General features: G+C 41.7%; 1 protein-coding gene across 1 annotated transcript in view; it reads left to right on the forward strand.

Annotated features, from left to right (window-relative positions):
• The first annotated feature begins 8,047 nt into the window (after positions 1-8,047).
• SERTM1 (serine rich and transmembrane domain containing 1) overlaps positions 8,048-22,873 on the forward strand; it is a 23,873-nt gene continuing 9,047 nt past the window's right edge. The window contains exon 1 of the mRNA XM_017537981.2: positions 8,048-8,363. The gene's annotated coding sequence lies outside the window, so the exon portion shown is untranslated. The remainder of the gene's footprint in view (positions 8,364-22,873) is intronic.

The following is a 22,873-nucleotide window of genomic DNA, read 5'->3' on the forward strand; positions in this document are numbered from 1 at the left end:
ACAGACGGGGTTTCACCATGTTGACCAGGATGGTCTCGATCTCTTGACCTCGTGATCCACCCGCCTCGGCCTCCCAAAGTGCTGGGATTACAGGCTTGAGCCACCGCGCCCGGCTGCTTTCTTCTTTTCTTGACTTGAGAGCACATTTGCTCAAGATGCGCATTTTCCCAGGGTGCCAATGGTTAATTCATTTTCACCTGAGCGTCCGGGAGCAGCTGCCCGCACCTCAACTGTCCGCTTGACAGTCAGTGCCATTCACATACCACATTTGTGCTGAGGATCCCTTTGAGAAAAACTGCAAAATAAGGCAAAGAATATAGCAGATGGGTTTGGCTCACAACTATCTCAATAACAATCTTCCATTTTCTTCAAGATCATCAATACTAGTATTGTTAAATCATATTGCTGGGGTTTTAACTATTTTTTCCACAAGAGAAAGCATATTTTGGTCATGCTGATGGCTGGAAGTAGACTTTCCCAGTACATTTGAGGGTTAAACTGAGGAAAGGATGGCCGCGCTTTTGCCAGACAATGGAAGTTCCCAGTGCCAGACATTTTGGGCTCCAATATCTCAAACCTGTTTAGCTCTCCTCCCCTCCACTTCATATTTCTTACGAATTCCTTCAAAGTTAGTTTTCTGTCCTAACACCCCAAGTTGCCCTTTGGCTGTTATAAATCGTAAACCACGTCAAGGAAAAGCGATCTTTGAGAAGTCCCTAAGTGGCACATTGTGAACTGCAAAGCTCCCACAGAGCAATTTAAAATGATGAATATCCTTTTTAAACATCCTCTTCAAAATTGCACATGGACCTGAGCCAGTCACAAGACAGAGCTGTGGAGGATGCACGAAGCTCCCCGTCTGCTCTTCACGTTGCTCATCATTGATTTATAACCCGCGGTGCGTCATCCGGCCACACAGACATAGCTGGGACTCCTACCCCATGAAAAGATGAATCCTGGAATTAATGTTTTTCTTCTACCTGCACCCTGATGTGACTCACTGCTATTCCAAGAGCATTTCCACCCACTCTTCTAAAAAAGAAAAACAAAAAACAAAACAAGAAACCTGTGTTATATTTTAGACTTTGAAGAAATAAAGCTTTTTAGAGCTGACTTCTGCTTTCTTTAAAGAAGCTTCGATGTGTTTTCTCTCCCTTCAAACACAGCAGCATGAGTAAATCCACTCCTTCCTGCTTTGAGTCTCATAAACAGAATCACTTTTTTTTTTCTGGAGTGTGTACCATTCACTGCCTGGGTGAGACTTACAGATCTTCCTTTCAGACAAGCCATGAGAGGGCACTGTATGTTGCAGGAGATGAAAATGAAGGCCTCAGGCTGGGTGTAGTGGTTCAGGCAGGTAATCCCAGCACTTTGGGAGGCCAAGTTGGGATGACTGCTTGAGTCCAGGAGTTTGAGACCAGCCTGGGCAACGTAGTGAGACCCTCTCTTTACCAAAAATTTAAAAATTAGCCACGTACAGTAGGGTATGCATGTAGTCCCAGCATCTAGGGAGGCTGAGGCAAGAGGATTGCCTGAGCCCAGGGGGCCGAGGCTGCCGTAACTCTGATCACACCACTGCACTCCAGCCTCGGCCATAAAGTGAGAGCCTGTCTCAAAAACAAAATGAAAACAGCAGCAACAAAACACAATGGCTGCAGATTCCTATAAGTAACGTAAAGGCACAACTAACGCTGCTGTAACTTTTAAGCAGAACCTGAAATCGGGCAGGTGTGATTCCCGTCTTCCTCGGCCCACGTTAGCCCAGCCCCATTTCCTGGAGGAGCCAAAGGGTAAAGGAGTATTGCAAGCTCACACTCTGTGGCTGGTGCAAGGCAGGCTGGAAATTGGGGCTGTTTGTTGTTGGTGTTCATCTCATTAGAACAGCCACCCTTCTGGCCCGGCTGCTCCCTGGCCCTCTTCACACAAGGCAGCCCTCCGAGACCTTCCCTTTTGGGAAAGTTCCATAACACATTCTCTTAGAATGTCCTGGGACCTCTCATTGCCATTTTCCATTATCTACTCTCCAACCTCCCCCTGCCCAATGCCCACTTCTTCTGCCCTCTGATTGGCTCATTCGCTAAGCATCAGACCCCTGAGAGTTCACATTTGAGAGTAAAGTCATACAATCTGCTTGGGTGCTAATGGCCAGTGCACCGAGAAATGCCGCTGGCTTTTCATTCCCTTCAAGGAATAGAACACATTTTAAACGGGGGCTCTTATAAAACATTAATTTCCCAGCCCAGAGGAGGAGGTCTCCTGCTGGGAATTTCATGTAAGATAAGAAGAGAAAGGAACATCTTGGGAAAGGCAGATCAGTGACTTTTGAGTGACGCTATTTGACAGCCATTTACTGGGTCCCAGTCAAAACATCACTGCAATTTTTGGAACCTTTTGGCCACAAAAAAATAGAGTTTTGCCAGGTTACCTCAGATAATAGGGGAGCTATGGTAAGGATACACATCAAAATAAAAGTAACAGGAATTTCAGGGGAACACATGAGTATATTTCTGTAAAGTATATTTATATTTCTATAAAGTAGGGTTATTCAACTTTATAGAAATGTAAATATAGTTTAGAAATTGGTCAATAGTTCAGGATTCAACAGAGATCTAGTGAATAGGTTAGCATGGAGTCCCCTGGAGAGAGGGATTCATTCATTCCCTTGCCTTCATATTCCTCTTGGCTTCAACTTGCCTGCCACTGTCAGCCAACCACCACTCCCTCTCCTCTGCATGTATTTTGATTTCTGCTAACTCATAACTTTTGCTTACTCATATTTTAATCTACACATCTCTTCTCCTTTCCCATAGTTTCTGGGTGTATGTTTTTTGCTTCTGTTATGGATTCTAATTGACCCACTCTAATATTCCAGTTCAAATGCCCTAGATGGAGAAGTTACCTGGATTAGTTAATTTGCATTCTTCTTGTCAAAGTACAGCCTTTATATGAGGCCTCAGCCAAAGTATTCTTAGTTATTGTATTCATTTGTATTAAAGTATTCATTTGTTATTGTGAGCAATAACAAATGCTTTGACTGGTTTAAACAATAAAAAAATGAATTTTTTAAAGGATCGAAGAGATGCTCAGAAAATGAGCAGTTATTTTCTTAGAGTTCCTTTACAGAACAAAGGTCTCTGAAATTGTGGCTGATGGAATAAGAGGCTTGCTTGAAAGAAAAGATACTGAGCATGAGAGAGAAGATAAAGTTTATAAAGGGAGCATCAAAAGGAGGCTGAGATGAAGGAATAAAGGAAAGTGAGAGACAAGTTAGTTCAGGCAGTAACCATGGTAGAACATTTTTTTCCTAATAACCTAGAAGAAAGTTACCACAAGTACTTCTGAATGTTGCTTTCAGAGCATGACTGCAAGGAAGGAAAGATGGAGCTAGTATTTTTTAGCACTTACCAGATAGCAGTAGCAGACAACTGTTAGGAATTCGTGTGTGTGTGTGTTGGGGGGGGGCACTCAACAATCATTTAATAAAGCAGACACTATTTTCATTTTATAGATCAGGAAAATGAGGCCGAGAGGTTGATTGGCTTAATTCACACAGATAGTAAATGATAGCATCAGAATGTAATGCCTCTCCATCTGATTCCAAATTCCACACTTTTTTCAACAACCCACTTCTCCCAGAATAAGACCAAAGGGGAGGAGAAAAATCATTGTGCTCCCTAAAAGTTTTGTCTTTAAATCTTGCCTGTAAAGCCCCAGGCCTTTGAGTGGTACCTGTCCTACCTATGAAGACATCCTATGGAAGTAAATTTGGTAATTAAAATGTTCTAGATATCTTATATGGGAAATTTTTTAAAATAAAAAGAACAAAAGCTTTGCTTCCCATATCAGGCTGGCTTCCCCAATTCTTCACTGTACTTGGAGGCTGATATGGTTTTACTGTGTCCCCACCCAAATCTGACCTTGAATTGTGATAATCTCCACATGTCAAGGCCAGGTGGAGACAATTAAGTCATGGGGGTGGTTTCCCCCATACTTTTCTCTACATGGTAGTGAATAAGTCCCATAAGATCCGATAGTTTTAAAAATGGCAGTTCCCCTGCACAAGCTCTCTCTTGCCTGCTATCAAGTAAGATGTGACTTTGCTCCTCCTTGCCTTCCACCATGATGTGAGGCCCCAGCCATGTGAAATTATAAGTCAACTAAGCCTCTTTCCTTTGTAAATTACCAAGTCTTGGGTATGTCTTTATCAGCGGCGTGAGAACAAGCTAATACAGAGGCAATAAAGGAGTTTTATATCAGATCAAACAGAGGACATTATCAAGGCACCCCAAGCCAAAAAGATAAGGAGAAAGAAGAATTAGATAGAATCACTGAGTTTACAAAGCAAGACCACGAAACACATTTACATGTTTTCCCTGTGTCATATTTAAGTGGCCGTCATTTGTTTTTTTTTTTTTTTTTTGAGAATTGCAAAGTGACCCCGTTGACTTTGGCAGCTACCCAAAAGCCTAAAATCTCTAGAGTTTACCCAGTGTCACCCTGAGGAGGTAGGATGCCCTCACACAAAAGCAGAGGGTTTGGGCAATCACTGACACTAACTGTAGTGAGTTGAATGGTGCCTCCCCGCCAAAATATATGAACCTATACATGTGATCTTATTTGGGGGAAAAAAAAAAGTCTTTGAAGACTTAGTTTAATTAAGAATCTCAAGATAAGATCATTCTGGATTACAGTGGACCCTAAATCCAGTGAAAGTGTCCTAGGGGAAAAGGGAAGAAGGAACACATAGGAGATGATTTGAAGTCAGAGGCAGGGATTGGGGCGATGCATCTACCTACAAGCCAAGGAATGCCAAGGATTGCTGAACCCTGGGAAAAAGGCATTCCCAGTAGTCCCCCTCTTATCTGAGATTTCACTTTCCACAGTTTGAGTTACCTGAGGTCTGTGATTTGAAAATATTCAGTGGAAAATTCCAGAAATAAACAATTCATAAGTTTTAAGTTGTGCCATTCCGAGTAGTGTAATGAAACCTCACACTGTCCTGTTTTCATCCTGCTCAAAATATAAATCATCCCTTTGTCTAGTATAGATACCTCCTGTGGATACAGTGGTATATCCAACGTGTCTGAGCTCCCTACCCATTAACCACTTAGAAGCCTTCTTGGTTATCAAATCGACTGTGATGGACTTACGGTGTTTGTCTTCAAGAAACATTTCTTTGACTTCACAATGGCCTCAAAATACAAGAGTAGTGATACTGGCAAGTTGGGTCTGCCAAAGAAAAACTGTGAAGTCCTTCCTTCGAGTGAAAAGATGAAAGTTCTTAACAAGGAAAGAAAAAACACACAGATTGAGGTTGCTTAGATCTACAGTATGAAGGAAACTTCTGTCTGTGAAATTGCAAAGAAGGTAAAAGAAAGTTGGGCAGTTTTGCTGTTGCACTTCAAACTGCAAAAGTTGCAGCCGTAGCACAGGATAAGAGCTTAGTTAAGATGAAAGGGGCATTAAGCTTGTGGGTGGAAGACAAGAACAGAAATCTGTTCTGATGAACAGACTTGGGCTCACTACTATCTGTGGTTGTAGGCATCTACTGGGGATGTTGGAACACATCTCCCATGAACAAGGGAGGGACTTGTGTAATGAGTCTCACAGAGCCTCCAGAAGGAACCAACTGACAATTTCATTTCTGGACCAGATCTGAGAGAGAATCCATTTCCATTGCTTTAAGCCATCCAGTTTCTGGGTCGCTTATCCTAGGAAAATAGGGTAGAAGCCCTAGGAAACTAAGTTTAGAAAATGTCAAGAAAAGCCTTATAAAATGGACACTGAGGGAAAAACAAGTTACCTTATCTTGTCACCAAAGGTAAGACAAGGAAAAGAAAACTGATATATACCAGCCTGAATAAAAAGCTTGCGGCACTTTGGGAGGCCGAGGCGGGTGGATCACGAAGTCAAGAGATCAAGACCATCCTGGTCAGTATGGTGAAACCCCGTCTCTACTAAAAATACAAAAAATTAGTTGGGCATGGTGGTGCGTGCCTGTAATCCCAGCTACTCAGGAGGCTGAGACAGGAGAATTGCCTGAACCCAGGAGGCGGAGGTTGTGGTGAGCCGAGATCACGCCATTGCACTCCAGCCTGGGTAACATGAGTGAAACTCCTTCTCAAAAAAAAAAGCTTGCCCAGCAATCAAAAGTTCTTTTCCCCTCTCTGACAATTTCATGACGTTGGCAGAGTTTCTCAATGGACAAACTGCATTAGTATAATGTAGAGTATGGGCCAGGCAGGGTGGCTCACACCTGTAATCCCAGCACTTTGGGAGGCCAAGGCCAGTGGATCACCTTAGGTCAGGAGTTAGAGACCAGCCTGGCCAATATGGAGAAAACTCATTTCTACTTAAAATTCAAAAATTAGCTGGGCGTGATGGTGGGCACCTGTAATACCAGCTACATGGGAGGCTGAGGTAAGAGAACTGCTTGAACAAGGGAGGCGGAGGTTGCAGTCATCCAAGGTCATACCACTGCAATCCAGCCTGGGTGACAGAATGAGATTCCATCTCATTTAAAAAAAAAAAAAAAAAAAAAAGAATTCTGCAGAGTACGAATGAACCAGACAATAGGGTTGGGGCCTAGGAATCTTATGAAAAAAAAAAATCTGAGGACCAATGAAGGTCAACAGTTCTAACTGCTCTCTCATACACCTTAGTGTTTCACAAAATTAGTTGTGAGAACAACCAATATTTGGGATGATTTTAGCATAGAAGTCTTATCCCTCTGTTTTATTGTGCATTGAAATACTAAATACAACCGGTATCTCACACACCAATCATTTCATAGATATTATTACTTACAATGAAGCCAAGTAAAAATCTAAGGTAAAATTTACTAAGCACATCATGGAGCAGACTGTAGATGGATGTAAGGTAACTCAGGAGAGTGCCACATGAACAGGTGAAATTCAGGAAGCCAATCCAAGAGTGCCCGGAGGGAAGTGGTTCTCTGAATCTGCCCTCTTGACAACACAGCTCATTCCATCCTCCTGCATTTTACATCAGGCACAGAAGGATGTACATAGAAAAGATTCACACCCACCCACAATTGCCCTGGAGAAGGAAGGGAAGAGACAGAGAGCCTTTACTTTGTTACCACAGAGCCTCTGAGTTAAGCCAGATGCCCCTGCCTGTCTCTACCTAGAGAACAATTGAAAATGGGTGGAGGTAGCAGGCTCCTAGAAGCTGGGCCCTAGTGGGTGGAAGCAACGTGCATGTGTTAGTGGTCAATGAGACTTGGGTGGCCTGATTCTGTATTGTGCATGATTTGCTTTTCTGGCCATAAATAGGTCTCACGGTGAGACAGCAGAACCAAAAAGAGTAGGGGCTCCTGAACAGGTAGCCACTCCAACACTTCTCAGGGACTCAGCCCTTTGCAGGCCACAGAGCAAAGGGATTGTTGAATGTCAGAGTGAAAGAGACCTACAGGTGATCCAAGTCTCTCATTTTCCAGTTGAAAAACAGGAATACAAAGGGAGAGTTGTCTGGTCAAGGTCGCAGCACTGATCGGTAACTGAAGTTGGTTGGATCAATTAAAGCTTCCTTTTCCGCAGCCCTGGTATGATAAATGACTCTCTACGCCAGTTCCTTAGTAGGGACTCATGACTGCCTGTCTCCCTGGCAGTGACAGAAACTGCAATCCTATTCAACTCATTTGATGATTTGGTATAGGATTCAGAGGGGCACGCGGCGAAGGCTGAGCGAGCGCTGTCTGTGGTGAAGCTCATCACAGGATAAGGCCATGCCCCACGCAGCTCAGTCGGAGCTGGGCTTGCGATGATCCACCCAGAGTAGTTGTTTAGGGCGGGGGCTGCGCAGAACTCATAAAAGATGTAAGAGGGGGAGAAAGTTGGCAAGAAGTGGATGCTTTCATCTACAGAGAGGTCCCTGAGCCCTAAAGAAACTGCACCCATCCCCCCACCCCACTCCTCCACACACACAAAAGTTCACCCACTACACCTGCCTTCCCCAGATGGGGCTCCCTGCGCAACGCCTTCTCGTCCTCCAGGATTTTCCAACGGTGGCGCAAGCTCCTCCCTCAACCGAGCTGGGCGCCGTCCTAGAGCCAAGCGCCCGCCAGAGCGGAGACTGGGGGGCGGCGAGGAGTGGGCCCAGCTTGCGGCCATTGGTTGTGCGGCCCGGAGGGGCGGGGGGACGACGCGCGGGCTGTGCAGAGCCTGCAGCCCCGGTCCATTCCGGCTGCGCCCGCTGCTAGCCGTGCGCCCAGGCTGCCCGCCGCGCCCCTGCGCCCGACATTCCCGAGGAGTGCTTCGCGGGTGCGGATCGTCCAGCCCGGAGCATCGCCCCACCGCGAACGCAGGAGCCCGGCCCGGGAAGTCGCGTGTCCTGACCTGCAGGTCGGTGAGGGAGACTTGCAGGGTTCCAAGCTCTGGGGGTGAACTTGCCCAACGCGGGGGCGCCCCGACTCCTTGCCTGGGGCGGCCTTGGGTCCTGGAGGAGAGCGGCCTCCCAGACTCTTTCCGGGCTCCCGGAGATCTGGCTCCTTGCTGTGGACCACCCCCAAATCTATCCCTTTCGCGTTGTCCTTACTGTCCCGAGCAGCACCTGCAGCCCGGTCTCCGAGTCTCGGGGTGACTCCATGGGCTGCAGTAGGAGCCGCTAGGGGCCCTGAGCGCAATGTCCTTGGCCCCGGGATGACCTGCCTCAGTCCCCGACACGGGGAGCCGGAAAGGTCTACCCTCGCGTCAGCCGCTCTGCAAAGGTGGATTCCTCCAGACAGGCGTAGACAGTTCTACACTTTGCAGAATGTTGTCTAGGTGCATTCTGTTTGCTTTTGCCTTTGTAGTGTGTGGAGGGTCATTCTTGGGTTTGTTTTGCTCCTGTCTGATTTTCTAGGGTCATTTGCGTCCCTTCCCGGGAACGGGAACCCGCCACGAGCACACTGACAGCTGGCTTTGCACCTTAAGGCGCTAGCGAGTCTTTTCGCCTGTCTTCGGGTGGCCCTAAATCCGGGGAAGTTTTATGTGGCGCTGAACACTTGCGTTTCCCAGGAGTGTTTTCCCTAGCTCCCGGAAACCCAGTAGGTAACTGCGCCAGCGGCCCTTCCCCTTTTCCCAGGTCTGATGAGACCCTGGAATCCTGCCTTTCCCTGTCAAGGTGTGCAAATGATGAGCAAATTGCTTAAGTTCCGATTTAGGAAAGGGATCTGTAATGTGCCCTCCACCAGGGAGCAGAGGGACCCATTCATTCACAGAAATATCTTGCTGGGGACCAGGATTAGGGCTATGCCTGCCCGCTTTCCTCCACCAGATGCCTGGGCTCCTTCGGTCTCGGGTTTGATCTCAGACTCTAGAGACGGGGTCTGTTTCTTAATGTCCTTCATTTCCTCTCCCCGATAATTTTCATTCGGAAACTGTTCTGCTAAAGTAAGTACTTCGGTGGTTCTTTGTGGTAGATGACGGGCTCCCATGGCTAGAGGATGTCTCAAAGCGTCGCATTTGATACAACCCGTACTACAGGTGCAAAGGGCGGGGAAACTGACAGCCTTATTGTCCTGGGGCGGACCCGCGGGACTACTCCCTAAGACGTTTCTCCTAGGTGCTTTCTCCTAGGTGCTTCCAGGATTCATTGACAACAGCCTGTCAACAGGAAAAGAGGCTCGACAAGTGATGGTCTTTCTTAAAGGGTTTGTCTCTTCATGCAGTCTTGCGGAGCGCATGCACCCTCTGGGGGGAAAACATATATATATATATATATATATATATATATATATATATGTATATATTTAATTTGCTGAATTATACAACTAGACTGGGTGTCTCAGCTTATTTGTGATCCTGCCCATAGAGGTTCTTAAGTATCTTTTTGTAACTAAATACTCTTCATTTACTAAGTAGAGTGATGTCTTTTCCCCTCTACCACCACACACAGGACACTGTTTTTAGTTGATCTGTAATGTAAATTGCCTTTTGGAGGGCTTGTAAGTGAGGCTGCCTGGTCTCAGAGCCTCCCTCAGCCCATGCCCTAGTCACCTTCAAATGCTGGACATCGTAGGGCCCCCGAAAAATCTGCCAACCTCAAAAGTAATCTGGAAATATTGAGAGCCAGCAAGTGGGTGGGATATTCCATTTTTGTGTTTTGGCTTTGAGGGGCTTACTTATTATTTTTTATTCTTCCGTGTAAGCCAAAGTGCTTTGAAGAGCTTAACACACACATTTATTGTTCTCATTAAAGAAACCTGTTGTAAGGCAAGGTCGAGTTTATACTCCTTGTTGATTCGTTCCGTTCAACAGATTTTACTAGATGTCTACGATGTGAACAAGCACGTCAGGGGTTAAGAGACAAATAACTGTGTGATTGTGTGTGGCATCAAATCCATGAGAGTTTATTTGCAGGTTTCCTGGGTTTCTCTTCCTTTTTCTTTTTTTTCTTAATGAGGGCAGATGAATAATGACAGAGCTGATTTGTAAGAATGACCAACCATACTAACCTTTAAGCAAACTTGGAGTTATCCATTCATTATAAAAAAGAAAGACTAACTCATCACAGCAAAAATTCTGATTCAGCCTCTGCTAGATCAAGTCTGAGCTCATTTGATAATTGTTCTTCTCTGGCTTACTCTTCTCCCTCTACTTATATGACAACATTGGGGGGGGGTGTACTTATTTAAAAACGTTTGTACAGTTTGTATGAGCATTTTTTTTACTTAATTAGTTATGATGGAGAAGTGAAAAAATTATGGCTGAATTTTTGTGTTTTGTTTAATCTGAGTTTTTTAAGTAGTAATTTAAGAATCTGAAAAAATACATTTCTGAATGGCCCTGGGTGCCAGGCACTATGTAGGTCCCACTTTGCCTGGCTTCTGGTACCCATGAGCCACTCAGTAAAAATTAGTTAAATGGAAGTAAAAGCCAAAAAGTAGTGCTGCAGAAGAATGTTGTTTTCTTCAAATATCTACCTGTGGAACATATTATATTAGTATCTTAATACAAAGTATTATAGGCCTAATATTTATAAACTTTAATGATTGTTTATAATGAGAGCTAAAAAGAATAATAATAAAACCTTTAAGTTAATTAATATAATAGGGAACCCAACAAGGAAAAAGTTCAAGCTTAGTGCATGAGTTGACAGAATTCCTTTTAGCCAACATATGTGCCTAGAGGATTCAAGCCAGAGGCTTAGATGAAGAAGCTCTTGGTATGCGTATGTGGCCCAACCTTTGATTTAGAATTCAGGAAGTCCATCTGTGCATTCACTGGCCATTTCAAGGGCCGGTCAACAGTCTACTGGGCCAAATTCTGTGGTCCCTTCTGTTCTGATTCTGATTTGTGGCAGATGTGTCTCTAGGATACAATGTCTTCATGCTCAGTCTCATGCTCAGTCTCATAAAATGCTTCCTTCAAGAGTTCCTTACAAATATAGGAAATAGTCATTATTTCACCTTTATTAAGTTTGGAAATTTTTTTGAAAAAAATAGTTAAAGATATTTGAGCCATCAAGCAACCATACACACTTTAACATATGTCTAAGATGAAGTAGCATAATCCAACCAAAACAGTGCCAGTCGGACAAACCTCCACATTGCCATCAAGAATGGGGTACGTCACTAATAACCTCTGAGTTCCTAACTTTCAAATTCCCATCTGTTAAGGTGTATTAATATGGGGAGTTAGTCTAGCTCTACAATTTGTACTTTGATTCTTGATGCTGATATTGTTAACAGTGAAAGGGTCTGGAAAATGTACGCCTCTGATAATTGTTAAAAGGGTCACTTAAGAAGGTAACAGACCTGAATCCAACTCCTGATCAGAAGCAGAATGATAGGTTGCAATAAGAATCAGTTTCAAATTAAGAGAGACTGGAAGATGACTGAAACCAGAGTTAAAACACTAACTAAATTCATTCAGGAAACATTCAACGTATAGATTCACTTCCCAAGGGAAGCCAATATGGAGCTTTCCTGGTTAATTTGCCAGGGTTGTCTGGTAGTGATTAGAAGTACCTGTTAATCTATCAACTGTTGTTACTCGTTAAACTGGTTTGGTCCTTATTCACCTTTGATTTCCTTGTGACCAGGATTATATCAGAGGGATATACTATTCTCATTTCTTAAATAGAACACTGACATCCTGTAAAATGCAATGCTACCTCAAAGTACATTTAAGCCCTATTAGGAAGACTTACTCTCTGGCATCAGCCTGAGAGTCAAACTTCAAAAAATATGGTAGAAATGAACCATTTCAAAGGTTTGTGTTAAGTATAGACGGTACAGAAAAAGAGGGGAGAAGGAGGAGGGGGAAGAGAAAAAACAAGTTCTGAGCTTAAAAACCTGGAGTATTTTTATGGCATATGTTATAATCAAATTTTATTTCTATTTCTTAATGAAAATATCTTTATTGTTTTTTTCTGATGTTAATACACATTCTTTTTGTCAAAATATAAATACAGAAAAGCACAAAATAGAATGTTAACATGCCCCATAATATTAGCCTCTAACAAAAACGTATGTTAACAGTTTGGTATATAACCTCTTGTTTTGCTTCATTGTTTTTGCATCTAAAATATATGTGTGAATAATAGTAGTAACAGCAGCAGTAGTAGTAGAAGTTATTTTACAAAAATGGAATCATACTATGTACTATTCTGAAGGTTACTTTCTTAACTTAGCCATAAATGTTCAGCATCTTTTCATGTTAGAAAATATGGTCCTTTTTCACAGGGAGGGGAACACCACACACTGGGGCCTGCCGCAGGGGTGGTAGGAGGGAGAGCATCCTACCACCCCAGCGTGGTAATGCGTGTGGGGCTTAATACCTATGTGACGTGTTGATAGGTGCAACAAACCACCATGGTACACATGTACCTATGTAACAAATTACACATCCTGCGCATGTATCTGGAACTTGAAATAAAATTTTATACAGCCCTTTTTAATATAATAGGATCAGGAGACTTTGGTGTGACTCTTCTGTCATTTTCTTTCTTTCTTTCTTTCTTTCTTTCTTTCTTTTTCTTTCTTTCCTTCTTTCTTTCTCTCTCTTTCTTTCTTTCTTTCTTTCTTTCTTTCTTTCTTTCTTTCTTTCTTTCTTTCTTTCTTTCTTTCTTTTCTTTTCTTTCTTTCTTTCTTTCTTCTTTCTTCTCTCTCAGATGGAGTCTCACTCTATTGCCCAGGCTGGAGTGCAATGGCTTGATCTCGGCTCACTGCAACCTCTGCCTCCTGGGTTCAAGCAATTCTCCTGCCTCAGCCTCCCAGGTAGCTGAGATACAAGCACTTGCCACCATGCCCAGCTAATTTTTATATTTTTAGTAGAGACAGGATGTCACCATGTTGGTTAGGCTGGTCTTGAACTCCTGACCTCAGGTGATCCATCGCCTCGGCCTCCCAAAGTGCTGGGATTACAGGCATGAGCCATCGCACCTGGCCTTCTTCTGTAATTTATTTAACCAATCCTTAAGTCATGGACATTTTAGTAGCTTCGATGTTTAGCCACAGAATACATCTTTGTGCATGTACTTTTAAACTTGCTGATTTTTTTCTCCATAGGATACATTCTTAAAATGTATCATTTACACTGTTATCCTGTAATGCCACCTAGTTTGTGTGAAAAGGGAAGCATTCAAATAGTTCATGCAACAAGCAGTAGACCTTCCTCACTATGACCTGGCATGTATTACTCTTTTCCTTTAAAAAAATATATTAGCTCATAGGCGGGTGTTGAACAGTGAGAACACATGGACACAGGGAGGGGAGCACTATACACTGGGGTCTGTTGGGGGGAAATGGGGGAGGGACAGCTGGGCGTGGGGAGGTGGGGAGAGATAGTATGGGGAGAAATGCCAGATATAGGTGAAGGGGAGGAAGGCAGCAAATCACACTACCATGTGTGTACCTATGCAACAATCTTGCATGTTCTTCACATGTACCCCAAAACCTAAAATGCAATAAATAAATATATATATATATATACATATATATTAGCAGTTAACATTCATGTAGAAAAGTACACAGATCATAAAGACATAATTTATGATTTATGTGTTCAATATGACACACCCATATAAATGGTACCAGGCCCCAAAAAAACTAACTAATGCAGGTTGAGCATCCTTAATCCAAAAATCCGAAGTCTGAAATGTCCCAAAATCTTAAACTTTTTGAGCACTGGCATGACGCCACAGTGCATGGTACCCTTTTCATCAAAAGGCAGCATGGCAGGTTGAGACTGAAAGCCTGCTGTTTGTTGTTACTGTTGTTGAACAGCTGATACAAGTATTCTTGTGATGCAACTGTACTGCTTAATTACTTTTTTTCTTTTTGAGATGGAGTCTCGGTCTGTCACTCAGGCTGAGGTGCAGTGGTTCAATCTTGGCTTATTGCAACACCTGTCTCCCAGGTTCAAGCAATTATCCTGCTTCAGCCTCCCAAGTAGCTGGGAGATTCTCCTGCCCCAGTCTCCCGAGTAGCTGGGATTACAGGCACCTGCCACCATGCCCAGCTAATTTTTGTATTTTTAGTAGAAACGAGGTTTCACCATGTTGGCTAAGTGTCACCCTATTATCCCTGTTGGTTTTGGTCTTACATTTTTCCACTGGACTCCCTGCTTGGCACATATTTTGATTCAAATGATGAAAAAAAAAGCCTCTGGATTAAAAAAATTTAACTTTTTTGTCTGCCTTCCTCTTGTTAGCCACTCAGCTCAGTTCTGAGTGTGGAGTGGATTTTGGGTTGCAAAAGGGGTCTTGGGCCCTCAATGTCTGTTTTTTGTCACTAGCTGGAGTTCCTACTGCACATCCTTTTTCAAAAATAAGTGACATATAAACAATGACCTTCAAATTTCACTTAACTTTTGGAGGCCTCATTTTCCTGATTGCTAAAGACTTTTCGCTTTCTGTTTCTATGAAATTTTTTTTCTTTTGTTGTTATTAATGCTTGTTTGGATTTTGGTTTTCCATGGTTTTACTTGGTTGTTTCTTGGTTGGTTTATTTGTTTGTTTTGAGACGGAGTCTCACTCTGTTACTAGGCTGGAGTGCAGTGGCGAGATCTCAGCTCCTGCAACCTCCGCCTCCCAGGTTCAAGTGATTTTTCTCTCTTTTAATAGGAGAAAGTTAAGATTGAGAGGGACTATAAAGGAAAACAAAAGAATACATTAGGTACTTGATACATATTTGCAGTTAGTTGTACGATGAATGAAAAAAGAGAATATTCGCTTCTCTTGTGCTCATCTGCTCATATGTTTTATTCCTCTTATTATTTTCCTAAGAAGCTGAGGTTTTTGGATTAATTCCCTGGCATAGTGCTGCTAAGGAGACTGCTGCTCACATCACCATGGCTATGATCTGCGTCCAGGACTACTAGAAGTACGGTCCGTGTACCAGCGCCCATTTGAATTATTACTTATTCGTCATGAGATACAGAACTCGTGCCAGAATACAAATCAAATAAGCCACTAGGCATACTTTTTAGTTTAGCTATTTCCTTTTTTTCTTTTGTAACAAGACTTTCTTGATGAAGGAAGCACTGTATTTGTTGCAAGTTCCTCATCTCACAGGGACCTGTAACCAACATGTCAGTCAGGGAGGGAGCCAGGTGGCTGCTTTGAGTAGCCTTGATCTCCAAAGTAGCACTTCATAGTCAAATTGAAAAATTTCTAAACATGTAAGCCTTTTTTTTCTGTGCTGATTTGCTATTGAATTTTGAGCTGTTTTGGTTTCACTTTGGTTTGGTTTGGTTTGGTTTAGCGTTGAGATGGAGTAGCTAACAGTCCTATGCTATGTGATACTCCTGAAGCTGTGAATTATAATAAGCTTCCCCTACAATGATCATGAAGTGGGTATTTTCCTTGACTCTTTTTATTTCCACAGATGAGCACAGCGTCATAGGTTGTGATGATAAAGGACTTGTAATTTTCAAAGGATGGGATTATCATGGAGTGTAACTTACGGAATTCTTTCAAAAATGCATTTGGTTCATATTCAGCCAGAGCTTCATCATCTCACTATGGTGATTTTTATTGTGCCCTTCAGAATACATTTGTTATAACCCTCCAGCTTGTTCACAAGAATGTATTTTAGTATTTCCAGCACATTCCTCCACCCTTTCCTCAGTTATCCTGGTGAACACTTGACCAAATAAAATCTTAGCTTTGTTAGACATTGTTGAAGGACACAAATGGTTTATTTTTAAAAATATGGACAGAGTTTGCCCTGGAACCAGAAACTATTAATTTTATTGCCATAACTAAAACATTTCTAAAATTTAGAGAGGGTTCATCATTATTATTCTTTACTGCTGATGCTTACCCCCTTTGAGTAATATTTACGATTTTACACAAGATCATAATCGTTCGTTAAATATTCTTTTACCTGTAAAAACAGAGTAAACATGAGCTCTCTCTCCAAGAAGCTTCAAGTTTCTTTATTCCCTTATTCTTTCATTCATGCAGCCATCTAGCAAAGGCTGATTGATCATCTTTATGCCACATTCTGTACTGGTCTGTGGATATAAAATAAGTGAATTTTTAGTTCTTTATTTTAGGACTTCTCAGTCTGTTAAAGAAGATAGGTAAATAAATATAGTAAGTATAATAAAATGTGAGAAATGCTAGTGTAGAAAGTTACAGAAAGTTTGCTGAGAATGCAGAGAAGGGGGCCAGAAATTTGCATAAAGAAAGTACATAGGTGAATAATAAACAGATGAGACAGGGGATGGATGGATGACTTGAGTAAAGGCTTGGAGTGAATAAATTGGATTTGGGTTTAAGTTAGGGAGAGGACATGTACACATATTAGGATTAAACGTAAGTATTTTTTAATTGGGGAACTGAAAATAGTAATGGTAAAAATGAGACTGGAAAAGTAGCCTGTGGCCAGATCATAAGAGACAGCTCATATAAGAGAAGTCTTTTATATTTCTTCCTCAAGCTGGCTACTATCCAAATTATAGATGCATTAGACTCATGCACATAATGATAAAATTCTATCCCTTCCTGTACATTGTTAAGAAGTATTCGTTCAATGTATGATTGCAGCAAAGAATATAGTTTTCTTAACCAAAGATGATACACGGACCCTTACTTGTACGATGAGTTTTTTTTCCACTAGGAGTCATGAGTTAGTCTGATAGCCTCATTGCCTCTCACTGGTTCTCATTTGAAACCATTTGTGCCTGCCAAGTGACAGCTGGTCAGGATTATCCTTATACAGGAGCAGCTCATCATATTCGAGCTTATTAAGGGACATGTCTTTGCCTCTACCTGTGGCTAAATCTCATGCCCTTAAATCTAACACTTCTATGAAATTAAAGCTAACCAAAACAGCCTTTAAAACCTTCTTTCTCACCAATACCAAAAGAGAGTTTTAACATATTACATACACAATTCATACAACTCTCAGATAGTCATCATTTGACTTATTTATGGTCAAATTCTTAGAGACCCATAATAAACTCAGCCATCAAAGTATAGTGAGACCTTATGTTGGTCCATAGAAGGAGAATAATGCTACAGTAACAAACCCCAAATCTCAGTGATTTAAAACAATTAAAGTTTATTCATGTTGCATAAGTGTCAATGGGGCCAGCAAGGAGTGCAGAGACTCACTGTAGTCACACAAGGATGCAGACTGATTTGACGTTGGCAGGTACTTACACCATGACACAATAACTGCAGCAGAGGGAAGGGGCTGGCAAATCTCAAGCCAGATCTTACATTTTCTATCTAGAAGTGACATGTCACCTTTCATACACTTCATTGGTCAAAACAAGTCATATGGCCACCCTAAATTCAGAGGGAGTTAGAACATGCAATCCTACAACAGGCCTAGGAGAAGGGACATCAGAAACATTTCGTGAACGCTAGTGACTGCAAGTCTCAAATACATTCCTCCTCAACCCACAGCCTCCCCAGAGAGAAGGAATGGAAGGAATATACAATTGGAGATGGAGAGCTGTAGATTTGAATTCCAGACCTGCCTCTTAGTGGTGGGGTGAGCTTGGACCAGGCTTTAAATTCTCTGAGCTTGCCAGATGCAGTGGCTCATGCCTGTAATCCCAGCCCTTTGAGGGGCTGAGGCGGGCAGATTGGCTGAGGAGACAGGCAGTGGTCTCAGGAGTTTGAGGTCATCCTGGGCAACATGGTGAAACCTCGTCTCCACCAAAATACAAAAATTACTCAGGTGTGGTGGTGGGAGCCTGCAATCCCAGCTACTGGAGAGGCTGAGGCATGAGAATTACTTGAACCCAGGAGGTGGAGGTTGCAGTGAGCTGAGATCATGCCACTGCACTCCAGCCTGGCTGGCAGAGCAGGACTCTGCATATTTAAAAAAAAAAAAAATTCTCTGAGCTTTAATTTTCTCATCTGCTAAAAAAATATAGTGGGAGATAATAACAACTATCTTAGTGAGTTGTGGTAATTAAAGAAAATACACATACATATACAGACACACATGCAAAGTTGGTGCATGCTTTTATTTGGTAAATACTAGCAGCCATCATTTATGCTGCCCTTGTTCTTGTTTCTCAAACTGATTCTGCACATTTTTTCACCCCCACAAGCGTCCTGGGTTTGCCTTCGTCTGCAAATCATGCTCTGAAGACAGATTGCTACTTCTCAATGAGTTGGGGATGCCCTTACCCACCCCCTCCCCTCCCCTGTACCTTTCATCATTCTTCTGCCATAATGTGTCCCTACGTCCCAGCTCACACCATTGAAACAAAAAAGAACTAATACTAGATGTAAGAATAGTGAATAATGGGTGAAAGTGTAGGCTATTTCTACAAGTGAATTTAAAATGCAGAGCTCATAGCCTCTGAAAGTGAGGTGAAGAGCTCAGCCTTGATAAAGAACAAAGTCTGTTAAATCGTGTATTAAAGGTTATCCATAATTTCCTTGAGTAAAAAGATATTTACTTGTATGTTTAAAATAATGTGGAACTATTTTCTGTAGGTCACTACTTTGGAGTCTGTTTTCTACAAATAATTCCTAATTATTTTTCAGTTTCACCTTCTTACATTTTCAAGTTGAAATATGCTCCGGGAGAATGCGAGCCTACCCTTGTCTGTTGCTTCTGTATCGTCTTTGACAGGTTCTGGTCTTGAATCGTTATCTAAAATGACAACGGGCTTCCGAGGACTTGATTTCCACCCACACTTGATAGCCTGCCGTCTCATTTTGTTCCATGTTATGAGGAACATGTGGACATTTTCTTTGTTTACCAGACTTTTTTAGTTCATGGTGCCACCTGTGAGAGAAAGAGAGAGCATTGGCAGACTCGGCCGCTGTGTTCACACTGAGGATTAGCAAGACCAAGGGAAACCCCACCTAGGAAGGTGCTTTCCTAATGAAGGACACAACACCCTCTTTCTGTTGTCTCCCTTCTCAGGTGTCCTTGGAAATCCAGGTAGATGAGTAATTTTGCAGCCATGAGAGAGCACTTAGTCTCCTCGTAGAGATCATGTTTTATGTAACCTCTGTCTAATATCAGACTCATCTGGTACTATTTCAGGTCCCTACCTGTATCCTCAGTCATATGATCGGTGACGACTGGGAAAAACACTATTCGTAGCGATGTTTCCTATGTTTTTTAAGTTGCAACTGCATTTTGCCATAACTAGATTCAATTTCTAAACTGTTCATTGGCCCCTATTGCAAGAGTCTGCCCTGGACTGTACGTGAGTTCATGGGGTCAAGTTTAGACTCTTGCTACACTAGAGAACTCACCCAAAGCAAGTTAATTAGGGAGGAGGTTGCTAGTTATAAGAGTTGTAAGGAGTGTGAGCATTTTTGTCTGTGGAACTTGCTGTTTGCAGCCTCTTTGACTTAGCCGCCTAGTAAAGTCTCTACTTGTGTTTAGCTTATCTGCTGCTTTTGAAGTCCCTGCTTTGAACCTGGGCCACATTGGCTGTTGTGGGTTCTCCCTGATCTTCTCACAGATCACCTACTCATTAGTTTTTATTAGAAAACTGCTAGTCCCAAGCTTTGACTGGGTATTTAAACTGCAGGAGAGATATCCTTGGCTGCCTCTGAAGATGTCTGATGATGTAAGATGCACATAACAGGATTATTTGCTCTTGGAGGCCCAGATGAGATTCAGTCCAGTGGGTGGTGGCAGGAGTAGAGTTGTGAATAAGGCTTACTGGTGAGTCACCGTTCCTGGTCTTCAGGCAGCCTCTCCCACCAACATGGATGCAGTTCCCTGGTCGTATTAAACTTCCTCTAGTTCATCCTCTGATGCTTCACTGTAAGTTTTTGTGGCTTACTGGGCATCATGAGCTGATGGTAGCAGCAAGTCATTGAGCTTTTCTAATGCCCACAGAAGAATCTGGCTTCCATCACTGTATTTCCTTAGAAGCGTCTAACATTTTGGCTGACTTACTGCATATTTTTCTAAGCATATTTTTATTGAGTTCCTTGGGATAAATTATTTTCTTCCTCAACTTGTATGTTGAAAATTTCTAAACCTGTTGAAGAGTTGCAAGAATAATAACAATAAATACCTGTAAATCTGCCAACTAGATTAACCAGTTGTTAACATTTTGACACATTTGTTTTATGTATATATGTATATGTGTATGTGTGGGTACTTTTTTGCTATTTTGGCTGAACCACTTGAGAGTTAGTTGATGATATGACACTTTATGGCTAGATACTTTTAATATGCATTTCCTAAGAACAAGAACATTCTCCTATATTACCACTAGGAAATTTAATATTGATATAATTATCTAATGTACAGTCCATATTCAAATTTCCCTAGTGGTCCTAATAATGTGCTTTATAACAAAGACTTTTTTTTCTTTTAATTGATCCAAGATCCATCAAGGATCTTACATTGAGGATCCTTGTAAGGGGAGAAATCTTGAGGTCTGAATTCTACTTTTTTTCTCTGAGTATTCAGCTGACTACTAAATAATATCATATGGCCAAAACTGAATGTATTCAAAACTTAGCCTGCCTAAGCTGCCAATTACCAAGCATTATTCTTTTTAAATACCCATTTTACTCTTGAAAGCATTATCATACTTTGACTGTCAGCCTTGGAGAACTGGAAGAATGAGATCATTTATCTGGCAAAATTCATATGTATATGTTATGCCAAACACTTGGCTGATATCTGGATGAAATGAGCAATTTACAGGCTATGTAATCAACTAGGGTGCTATCTGTAGTTGTATTATGAGAAACAATGGTTCATTAATTCAAGGAAATGCTATGCCTTGATTAAAAATGTCATTAAGCGAAAGACTCTGTTAGCTTGAATTCCTATTGGGAAATGCAAGACACATAACATTCATGCATATTTGTGATGTTCTAATCCATTTTTAGGGAATAGGTTATTATATAAAGTACCCTAGTTTAAACAAATACATGACTGCAGTTGTCAATAGAGATAGATATAAATAGTGACCTGTGTAATTATTTTGCTAATGCTGAAGTTTTGTTTTTGTGGTTTTTTTTCAGACAAGTGGATCTGAAATCTACCAGTGATCTTGCATTACATTAAGGGGAAAAATATCTCCTTAATGGGGAAGCTTTACTTTTTTTTCACATTGTGTCTATACATGTGATCTTATGGATAGATAATGGTTGTTATTCCTTGTTGTATTCTTATGTGCAAAAATAGAGAACTGGTTACGTTGGTTAGTTTACATTGCTCTCTTTCTATGAATCAAGCCTCAACTATCAAGATACTTTAAGTGGCAATGAAGTTTTGGGTCTATGTTATGGAGTGGATGAAATATTTACTGCATATCTATTATTATAAATTAAACACACACACACACACACACACACACACACACACAATAATAGACATTTACAGGAACATAGACCAACAAAAAGGTTCTTATTAACTCATTAGCCTAGATGCCTATGGGAGACAGAATTTCAAGTTCTTCTCTGATCTCTTAGGACAGTTTTAGAGGCACACAAAGGCCTCTGAAGCCTGAGGATACCTAGTAGTTTACATGCAAAGGACTTAAAAAAAAGCTCTAGCTGACTCATTCCAAGGGATTTATGACAATCACAAATTTATTTTACAAGCATAAAATCATTCTAAATATCACTCTATATATGGAGACAGTTATGAACATTTTCTGATTGGACAAAAAATATATATTGGATACAAATTATTTTACTATAGAGACAAAATGAGACACAAAAGAAAAGGAACAAGCACCATTCCATTATCCTAGCACAGCATGTTTCATGAGAATTCTATTTTATTTCACTTATTTTTTTTTGAGACAGGGTCTCACTCTGTCACCTTGGCTGGAGTGCAGTGGCACAATCATGGCTCACTATAGCCTTGACCTTCCAGGCTCAAGTGATGTTCCCACCTCAGCCTCCGAGTAACTGAAACTACAGGTGCATGCCACCATGTCTGGCTATGGTTTGGATTTTTGGTAGAGACAGGTTTTCGCCATATTGCCCAGGCTGGTTTTAAACTCCTGGTCTCGAGCGATCCTCCTGCCTCAGCCTCCAAAAGTGCTGGGATTACAGGCGTAAGTCACCATGTCCAGTTAGAGAATTTTTTGAAAGGTTGTCTAGTTTTGCTAAGAATAAGCAAGACTTTTTGTTTACTAATGCCATGATTTAACCAATTTTAGCTACTCTGAGATTGAAAGATGTCTTTCTTAATATACATCTAAAATATTGGAAATGATCAGAGCTGGTAGGGGGGAAGAATTGATCCCAAAAGCTCTCATTTAAAATGAGGTAGGAGAATCACTTGAACCCAGGAGGTGAGGTTGTAGTGAGCTGAGATTGCACCACTACACTCCAGCCTGGGCAACAGAGCAAGACTCTGCCTCAAAAAAAAAAAAAAAAATGCTGTAACATCTTGAAAAACCAATATTGTTTTTACCTTCTTTTTTCCCATTGATTCCTTATAATCTTGCTTATGATC

This window comes from Cebus imitator, unplaced genomic scaffold (assembly GCF_001604975.1).
Source record: "Cebus imitator isolate Cc_AM_T3 unplaced genomic scaffold, Cebus_imitator-1.0 Scaffold108, whole genome shotgun sequence".
In the NCBI taxonomy this organism is placed as follows: Eukaryota; Metazoa; Chordata; class Mammalia; order Primates; family Cebidae; genus Cebus; species Cebus imitator.